The sequence below is a fragment of the Phyllostomus discolor genome, chromosome 8, assembly GCF_004126475.2.
Source record: "Phyllostomus discolor isolate MPI-MPIP mPhyDis1 chromosome 8, mPhyDis1.pri.v3, whole genome shotgun sequence".
NCBI lineage: Eukaryota > Metazoa > Chordata > Mammalia > Chiroptera > Phyllostomidae > Phyllostomus > Phyllostomus discolor.
Genome location: NC_040910.2, coordinates 14,970,477 through 14,981,002, shown reverse-complemented (window position 1 = coordinate 14,981,002; position 10,526 = coordinate 14,970,477). Strand labels below are relative to the sequence as shown.

Sequence of the window (10,526 nt, the reverse complement as noted above, 5' to 3'; positions counted from 1 at the left end):
TTTTAATTAAAAACATTATGGTAATATATATATATCAATAATGTGGCCAATAAAAGGGGGAAAATAGTTCTCCTTATCCCACTGACTACCATTTGGGGGAAATAAAAGCATGAGGTGGTCGTGGGAAAAGAGGGGACAGAGGAGCCGTTATACTTGGAATGAAGGACTATGGGAGCACCCAGCAGGAGAGGGTGGGTTTGGTGGGCAGCACCGTGGCTATTTCTGGGTGCTGCTGACAATGCAGGCGGGCACCGAACCCTCTGCAACAGGTTCTGGAGGAAAACACCGCCCGCCCACTTGGCAGCTTTGCTGAGGTCCCCCTGGGTTTGTTCCCAGCACAGACCTGAGGTGGTCCTAGATCCTGGCCGACCAAGACTTTCCTTGGGGCAGCTGATTCTGCTTGGTCTTTGTTTTTTTTTAAAAAAACTCACCTACTGTATTAGTTAACTGGGTCTGTAATAACAGAATACCACAGACGGGGTGGCTTGAACAACAGAAATTTGTTTTCTCACAGTTTCCGAGCCTAGACATCCGAGATCAGGACGCTGGCACGGTCAGGTTCAAGGAGGGTTCTCTTCTTGGCTTGCAGATGGCTGCATCTCACTTTGTCCTCACACGGTCTTGCCTCAGATATATATGCACACGCACGGGTATGTGTACAGTCATGCATTGCATAACATTCAGCCAGGGACAGACTGCACACTGTATAGATGACAGCAGGATCCTATAGAGCTAGGTGCGTAGTAGGCTTACAATCTAAGTTTGTGTGTGTGTGGTGTGTGTGTCTCACCATGAGGGCCTCATAGAACCCTAATCACCTCCACAAGGCCCCACCTCCAAATACCCTCACATTGGAGGGTAAAATTTCAACATGGGAAATTCGGGAAGACACCACTGAGCCCCCAGCGTACCCTAAATAGGTGTCTAGTATCGGTCTGGGGCCTATTGTTACTTCTCACATAGCCTCATTCCTTGTTCTCAGGGTTGTTAGTTGGCCTGGAGAATTTCTGGATTTTAAAGGTTAAACAAACAAACAAACAAACAAACAAACATTTTAGTTTCATGGAAAATAACAAAGAAGGGTTAACTAAGTGTCCCAGGTTCGATTCCCAGCCAGGGTACATTCCTGGGTTGTAGGCCATAACCCCCAGCAACCGCACATTGATGTTTCTCTCTCTTTCTCTCCCTCCCTCCCTCTCTCTCTCTCTCTCCCTCCCTTCCCTTTCTAAAAAAATAAATAAGTAAATAAAATATTAAAAAAAAAAGAAGGGTTAACTAAAATAAGTGCTGGAGCTCTGCAAACTCCACAGGGTTGGGGATAAGACCTGTGTTTGTTCGCCACGGCATTCCCAGCGGCTCGTGCGGCATCTGGCAAGGCACAGTGCTCATTACATATTGGGTGGATGCATGAAGGGGGTCTGGGTCAGTCTAGGTTCAGGCAGTGAACAGAACTCCTCTCAGATGGTCTCCACGCTGAGCCTTTAACGAAGGAACTACTTACTGACAGAGGGGTGAGTAAGGTTCTGAGGACCAATGGGAAGCCGATGAGGTCTCCAGAAACTCACAAGGGTGCCAGGCCATCACCCCCTCGAAGCCTGAAGGAACAAGAGGAGGAAGTCATGTATCTTGAGTCCAAGAAGTGTGAGCTGCGCTCGGAAATGGTATTCGCAGACGGACAGAGGGACAGAGCGACACAAGGTATCGAAGCGGCAGGGAGGAAAGAAGAAATCTCTCTACACCCTTCCCTCCCACTCTTTTCCTTCCTACAATGGTTCCTGTTGGCTGAACCCATCTGCAGGTCATCCAGCCAGGGAGCTTGGGTGATTGGGCCACTGGAGGTGCGTTCCTGGGGCACGGAGGAGGGAGGGGAACCCGGGGAGGCTAGGGCAGAAGAACCAGCACAGTGCAATGCCAACAGAGCACTGGGAGTTCAGCCCCCACTGCTCCTTGTCTGTGTTCTGGTTACTTTTAGAGATTACTTGGCTCTCCTTAATAACGTAACAATTGACGTCTACGTGGGAGCTTATCGTTTTCTCTTGGGGAACTGGAAGCAACATTTCCTGGGGAGGGTTCAGGGCATCTGGGTTTACTCCCTCCCTGTGAGACAAAGTTGGAGTCTCCTGGCCTCTAGGGCATGACACGTGGCCCGTTGGCCCTTGGACTTGTGCCCGATTGGTGCAGGGAGGTCAGTAGGGCTGAAGGAGAATACTAGTCATGGAATTAACTTGTCTGTAGCCCCAAGTTAAAGGGGTCTAATTACAGCACCTTGAGCAATTTCTTGTCTGGGCCATGCCTCAGTTTCTCCAGCCATAAAGGGAAGAAAGAAATGGTCCAGAGTGAACGTGAAAATGAATTAACCCTGCCTGATAGGGTTATGTTCTCTCCCCTCCCCATATGTCACTACGTTGACCCTCAGACAGAAATACTGCTGAACGAAAACCCTCATATTATGCAAAAGTCACAACAAAGCTTCCTGTGGACACCCTATACAAAGCAGCCAACTCTCCGAGGGCTTGGGTTATGTAAAAGAGCAGTCAGCCACCTAACCTTTCTCTAAAACAACAACAGCCTGGCACAAATAGAGCCTGAACCTCCTGGGGTGCAGATTTCTGGAGGCTTGACCTTTAGAGGCTGCCATCCCTGCGATGCGATGCGGGTTGTCTGTTTTCCAGGACGTCTTTAGTGGGAAGTCTATGGCCGCCAGCCTTCTGTGCTCCAGGGAAACAGGACCAGCGGCGCCAAAGGAGCCCTGGTCTGCGAGGCCCCACACAACCCAGGGTCCGCGGTGCAGCTCCTCTTTCAGGGCGTGACTCCACAGACTTGTTAATCCATTCACCAGGGGCTATTTACCCAGAGGACACTTGCTGAACCAGTTGTGTTCAGATCCCAGGACAAGTATGTCTATTGTAGTTCTTCCACTCTGTTCCCTGCTGTTTGTTCTGAGCAACTAGTGGGTATCGTTTTTTGTTTTTTTTTTTGTTCTGGACATTTTATGAAGTTCCATTTTTCCCATTGTCTCTGAGACAGGAACTCCAGAGTGCAAGGCAGAGGAGGACGAGGTTTCCAAGGCTGCTTTTGAAAGAGCACCCATTCTTCCAGTGTGAAAACGCCCTTGCTGACCCGCTGTCGGGGAGCGGGGCGGGTGGCTCATGGCTTTTGCTTTGAGAGTAAGAGACGTGCAGTGATACACTGACATCCTTCCAAGGTAACCGTGAGCCCCTCTGAAAGCCTTTTGTCAGGCAGTTGGCCAAGGCTAAGAGGACCACGCTGGAGTGGAGCTGAAGGCGGGTGTCAGAAACTCTCTTTTCGTGAAGGTATAAACATTTTATTTTGAAATGTCTGCAGTGTTTCTGCTCAGAAGATGCAACACCTTGTCTCCCCTACCTTTGTTTTGGTAAGCGTTTCCCGTGTTTAATTAATTCTCAATATAGAGTTTATCTCTATGGTTTGTAATTTAAATTTTTTTTTAATTTAAAGGTTTTTCTCTAGCCCCATAGCTATGTTGTATTCCCATTTAAAAGAACCTTCCAGAAGCTAGTAAAATAATGTCAGACATATGCTGAATTTTCTATGTACAACATTTAAAAGCACTGCATTCCCTACTTTTGCATGTTGCTATCTCAAATGCTTCTAGGTTCTGGTTTGCAAAATTGGTTTGCTTACATGGATTAGGATGTGCAAAAATGTCTTCACACCACCCTATGCTTGAGCTCTAATTTTCTGGAATGGCAGGTGCTCTCATCAGAGCTCAGCTAGGACCACCAGTCCTTGAAACGGTCCCTTCAGCTCCCTGTTGGTGAAATACCAGGGCTACTCCAAGTGAGCTGCAGGGCACCTTCCAGTCCTAAATTCTACAGTTTTCATTTGAAGCTCTATTTGCCTTTCTCATTAAAAATATTAAAGGATGAGATTAAATAATGGAAGAGAGGGGACTTAGAATAGTTAACTCCCATGGCATTATACTTTGCTGTTTTATGGGGAAAAAACTTTTAATCCAATAAAAGGATTGGATAGCCCACCCCTCAGCATGCAAAAAAGACAGTGTTGAAGCTCGAGATAGCTTGGTCTTACCTCCCATGAGCTATCCAAGCCCTAAAATCTGGCAAAAATGGACAGAGGCAGACCGCATGACTACAGACGGCAGAGGTAGGAATCACGGAGGAAAGAGTATAAGGGAAACCCACAGGAAGCTTTTTGATTGGCTTCTGCTCCCATTTTATTGGCCGATCAACCAGAATCATGATTCTTGGTGTGCATCATTTTGTTCTTTGTTATTTGTAAATCATGCCACGCTGTGCCTCGAGCCAAGGAAGAAGAGGCTTGACTTGTGAGTTGGTCAACAACCTTGCCAAGATGCCCTGGACGGATGTCCCAAAGTGAGCCAAGAAGACGAGAAACAGATTTGATGAAGGGAAAGACAGACTTTGTAGAGAAACTGAATCAGAGCTGGTTGCAGCTCGAGAGGGGGGCTGTGAGAGAAGCCACAATGCGCGAGGGGACTCGAGAGGAGACAGCAGTGTGGGTTGAGGCAGGTCAGAGGGCGACTGGGTCAGGCAACAGAGCAGTACATTAAGCGACCAGACGAAGCTGGAAAAATGCATGAAGTGGGGAGTGGCTGCTCAGGGGAGTTTTCATCCATGCAGATAAAAAAAAAAGAAAAAAAAGGCCCATGGAAGCTAAATCGATAGAGATGCTAAGAATCCTAGCCAATGAAGCCTGGGAAACCAGAGTTTAGTCTCATTTGGGATTCGAGTTTGGGATAAATAAGGAAGGCTGAGTGATGCGATCACTAGAGCTGACAGGAAGGGCCAGGTGAGTCAAATGCGGACCACAGAGATCCGGGGATTGACCTAATCCCGATACAATTTGTAGCCTGAGGTGGTGTCGAGCCGAAGAACTTGTGGGAAGATGTTTAAGGGAAAGAACCCAAGCACATGGATTTGGATGAAAGACACCCAAAATGTCAGAAGTGTTTCCTTTGCCAGGCTCTCTGCTGGGTCACGTGCTTGCATATCCACTACTTTTGAAAGCCTGATTTATCCAAACTGTGACAAAACTTGCTGATCCCAGCCAGGCCCTGGCCTACTAAGAACACAAGTGCAGATTATAGCAAACGCCTCCCCCTCTGCAAGTGAAGGCTGGTCCTCGTCACCAGATGCTGATTTACAACTCGTGAGGTCCAGGCCAGGAGAGACGCCAGACCCGTATCTCTGCTTCGGGACAGGCACTCATTATTTAAAATGTCAGACTCGGAGCACTTTGCGGGTAAGGGTGTCCCTTTCTTAACTCTTGAGGCAGTAGCTCAGGCCCTGGGAAGGAGAGAGACCCTCACTCATTTTACTTTCCTAAGGGGCCTGAGGCTGGAAGAGGTGTGGGCCCTCCCTACGCAGTAACCAGCCTCTCTGTGTGGCTGGTCAGCCAGTACCCAACAGGACGTGGTGATCGCCTACTTCTCCTCTGTGATGGATGGATACCCAGCTGTGTTTATGAGGCCGTTTCCAAGGAGAGGTCAGCACGTGAGTCCACAGACTGAGTAAAGATCACCTTCACCAGTGAGGGTGGGCATCATCCAGTCCATAGTGAGTCTGAATAGAACAAAGAGACGGAGAAAGGGCCGATTCACTTTCTCTGATTGGGCGGAGATACTCATCTTCTGCTGCCCCTGGACATTGGAGTTCCTGGTCCTCGGGCTTTCGGACACGGACCAGGTCTTACACCATTGCCCCCAGACCCCATTCTCAGGGCTTTGGACTTGAACTGAATTATACCACTGCTTTCCTGGTTCTCTGTCGGGTGGATGGCAACTCATGGAAATTCTTGGCCTCCATAACCTCATGAACCAAGGCCTCTAATTAATTAATAAAATACATATTTGCTGGGAATATATATTTGTAGGGAATTTCAGGGGAGAATGGAAAGGGTTTATAGGAGCAAATATAAAGGACACAGGGACAAAAACTAGGGGGGTAGAAATGGGAGGGAGATGGGGAAGGAGGGGTGGGTGGGCTGGGATGGGAGTAAAGGACAGAAAACTGTACTTGAACAATGATTAAAATAAAATTAGAATATATATATATATTCTAATATATATATATATTCTATATATATATATATATATATATATATTCTATATATATATATTTGCTCTAGGGAGTATATTCTCTCTGGAGACCTTTGACTAATATACCCTCTCTGTCTCATACGGGATCTCATCAGAGAAGCCAGACTTCGGACATGCAAAACCAACTCTCGGCTCCTGGAGCTAAGTGGGCTCTATTTTATAAGAAGTGCAATCAAATATACAATTGGACTTCAAGACCTCTAGTATAACACCCATAGATGCTCTTTTTTCTCTTTAACTATATCTCAATTGATGTCTAGGGCAGAGGTTCTCAAACCTTTTGAATTAGGACAACTTTGTACTCTTAAAGTTATTGATCATAGAAATGTACACTGGAAACCAATGTGATCTGATTAACCAATGTCACCCCAATAAATTTAACTTAAAAATCTCCCAAAACAGCAATAAAACTTTTTCTAGGAAAAAAAGTTATCGAGGGCCCCAAAGAATTTTCGTTTTCTTGGGTTATGTCTTAATATGTTCTATATTCCATATTAAAACTGGAATTTTAACATTTATATATTAATTCATATATAAATAATAATAAACACAATAGAAGTTAATGCATCCTTATGAAAAACCTAACTATATTTTTGAAGCAGAATAGTGAGAAGGGTAGCCTTATTTTATTTACATTTCTACAAGTCTCTATAATGTTTGAATTACTAAGAGATGGGTAGATTCTCATATCTGCTTCTGCACGCAATTTGTTGTGATATGTTGCTTTGGTTAAAGACTTACATGAAGAAAATCAAGCCACACATAGCCATGTACTTGGAGGGAGGGAGGGGTACTTTAAAGTCTTGTCAAATAATCACGGATACTCCTCTTTGACATTACACCAAAACGTGGTGGATGGGAGTTCTTCAAATTTACCAACGAGGAGAATCGAAATCAAATCTATGAACATTTAATACTCTTACATTAAAATCCATTAGTCTGCCTTGTACTTTGAATGGATCTTTGGCCACAGCACGATTCTGTAACATCATGTGTTGTCCATTTGGGAAAGATTGGTTCCCTGAGTTAAGCGGTTCTTCCAAAATGTTGACACAGTATGAGAAAGTTGCAGTTGTTAATATTGCCATGAATCTCATCACAAAAGCCTTTCAGTCTTAGGAAGCTGTGAAGTTCATAGTGATGGATACCAGTTATCTAAAATTCTAGTTTTCATTTGTAACTGTAAATATTATCATTACCAAAAAATACCATGGATTGTTTTTCCTGAAGTTACAGGCTTACTTCATTCCATTTTTTGAGAAATACCCAAGTCTGAGGAACCACAGTCTGTCTGTCAGTCATTCTTGCTAGTAAAAATAATATTCCGTGAAAAAAGCAGCCAGATCGAATAATCTCACAAATGAGTTTCCTTGAGACGCGTGATGGACTTGAGTCTGCAGCAGGAATACTTTCTCTGTACCTATCATTTTGTTACAAAGAATTTTTGAAAGTCTTGTACTCACGAGTCGAGATTTAATAAAATTAATAGTTTTTACTGCTCCGTCAAGGACAGCCTGAGATAAACGCTTCTCTCTCTCTGTTTCTCTCTCTCTCCCCCCACCCCCGTGTGTGTGAGCATGGTGGTGAAGAAGAGAATGACTCTAATCCATATCAGTGCCACCGCCTTGGTTAGAACCAAGGTGCAGCATTTTATCCCCACTGCTTTTGCATCATCAGTGTCCATGTCAACACAGATAAAAGGGCACATACCATCTCACCGCTGTGATGACTCACTAGTTTGGACCTCACGGACCCTCTGCAGACCATCCTAGGGGACGTGCTCCCACTGTCTGCCCACCTCTCGCAATACTTGGGCCGGGGTGCAACGAATTCCTACGGGAGTGAGCGTTTATGAAACATCTTAGAAAGCACACTTTTGAGAAAATCTATTTTAATCTCACATTTGAGAGGTGATGAAGCTGGGGTGAAGAGTACTACAATTATTAAGATAAAATTTGCTTTTACAAGCGTGGGCAGTGGGGGTGAAGCGAAGAGAATATTCCAGTTGGATGACTACAGTCAGCAATCATCTCGGTTCATGGTTCACGGGTACTTGCATCCAAAAGGCACACGTTCCCAAAAGTAGTAACTCACTTCACTTTGAAATCCATCGTAGCAACCGCCAGCTATTTATCTTCCTAATATTTTAGATTGGTCGAACATTAAAATTAGTTTGTGTTCCCTGAACATGCAGCAACTGAGGGTGAGGGGCCAATACCCTTGAAGTTTGCTTCGTAGCCCAGAGATATCAAGCTGAGATTGAAACAGAAATTGTTCGGTCCTTGTTTCCATCCTCTATTGTTGTGTACTATTTCAAATGATTTTTGGAAAGAGGTAGATGTATGAATACATTCAATTTAATAACGCTTTTGGCTGTTGATAAAACACCTACATAATTAAAAGTTGACAGCGTTTGCCTGCATGCCTTTAAAAGGTCGCAGGAAATGTGTTCTACTTTGAGCAAAGGCCTCAAGTGTGTTTTCAGTTACAGTGTACTAAGCATTGTGAAGAGTCACAGCAATTCAGGAGGAGGTGGTGGTGTGCCTGCACACAGTACTAGTCCCCCGTATCCTGGCCGAGGGTCCCGCCGGTGAGTGGCGGAGGGTGACCATTCTGTTTACTCTGTGTTGGGTTTAAAGATCCTACACACTTAGGGCAGTGAGTCTACTTGGAATGGATGGGCTCAGATTCGGCTTTCATATGCTAATTTCAAGTCCAACACTAGTGACCACAGTCAAAGTCATCGCAAGTTGAGTTTGATCTGAGTTGAAACAGTTATAATTTTCTAGTCTTAACAGGGGGAAACCTAACTACCAGTTTACTTAAGCCAACATTCAAGGAAGGATTGGTTTAAGGATAAGGCTCCATTTTAGAATTCTCGCATCAGGAGGCGGTGCTTGTCCTTGGGAAGCTGTCTCTTTCAAGGGAGTTGGCAGGGGGAGTGCCATCCTGAGAGTTTATTATCAATGAAAAACATCTTTCCGGAGATACAGCACTCTCTAAGCTTTTCTAATAAAAGTGTGTCAAAAAGATGTGTTTGTTTTTTTTTAAGGATGCATAGGGATTTAACCCGCATGGTTGTCTTTGCCACCACTTGCATGATGAGAATTAAGCCAGAACTCCAAGACGCATCGGTACCCAACCACGTAAGCCTGGAAGTGTCATGTCAATGCTTTGTGCCTTCGCCGTGCCTCCACCTTCTTTGATGAAAAAGTCTATTTTAAAATTGGTGAGAAAATATTTAACATAATAAGGTGATGAGTCAGAGTTTTTTTTAAAAAGCTAAAAAGAAAAGATGTACTTAAATAATGCACCTTTTTAATTTTTTTAGCTACATCTGACTCATGACATATAATGTATTCCGCTTAAGTTCAAAGTTTCCTCGTACAAAGAGAGTTTTATGAAACAACTCTTCTTCGGGCCATTTTTTCCTTCGATGATAGCAGCAGGTTTTGGAGTTTAAATAATTAACAACCTCCAAGTGAACTTTTGTCCCAATGACTCCAAGTCACAAAGGGAACAGTCCTCTTTCACCAAGTACCTTTTGTGCTGGAGTGAGACGGGTCCTTTTCTGTTTTCCCCCTTTATGTCTCTCTTTGAAGAAAGAGGTGTGATTTGTAAAGTAATGAAAGTATGTATCAGTTAATGAAAACTGCTCTATTGGGCTCATAATGCAAGCTGGAATTGCTTCCGTGTGAGCTTCCTCTACCTGAATGAGAACAGGGGAAAAAAGTAAATTTCAGGAGTCGAGATTGCTGTGTGCACTGCAGGAGTATCGTGTAGCAGTTAAATCAGCCATCAGGGGTGACCTAATCTTATTTTCCCCCCTTTGTCAAGAAGCTGTAATTTTCATTTAGGCGGCATTTTTCAGTTTTAACTCCACCGGACACTCCAAAACTGGGCACTGACTCCATCAACCTAATTATTGATGTCACCATATGTTATCTTTTTTAAATTTTTTTTTTATTATTTTTACTGGAAATGTTTTGGAAAGAAGGTGTGGGAGACTGTAACCTCCATACGCTTAAGGTGATGGGGTAAGAGAGTCCTTCTTTTAGGGACAACACCCCGGAGGATTTTATACCGAAGAACATGTAGTTTAATAAACAAAAGAAAGTGAAGAGGCAAATCTATTTCCTTTTGAAAAATCAGTGGGAATAATGAAGTAATCGCTGTTTCAAGAGTGGGAAAAACTTTCCCCCCCACCCTCGATTTGGCGAATAGCGGGATAAATTCGAAGAACTCCATCCCACCCCCGCACGCGCGCCCCCCATTCTCTCCACGCGGAGCGGTTGCAAATCCCTGGCTGAGTCCGCCCTGGGAGCCTTAGGGCACCTTCCTCTTTGCTGTGTGTGTGTGTGTGTGTGTGTGTGTGTGTGTGTGTGTGTGTCTAGCTCTCGCTCTT

The 10,526-nt window shown here is 44.5% G+C and overlaps 1 long non-coding RNA gene across 1 annotated transcript; it reads left to right on the top strand.

Annotated features, from left to right (window-relative positions):
* The first annotated feature begins 1,312 nt into the window (after positions 1 to 1,312).
* LOC118501928 lies at positions 1,313 to 4,725 on the top strand. The gene is made up of 2 exons (XR_004904580.1): positions 1,313 to 1,838; positions 3,024 to 4,725. It is a non-coding gene; the product is annotated as an uncharacterized LOC118501928 (long non-coding RNA).
* Positions 4,726 to 10,526: the final 5,801 nt, after the last annotated feature.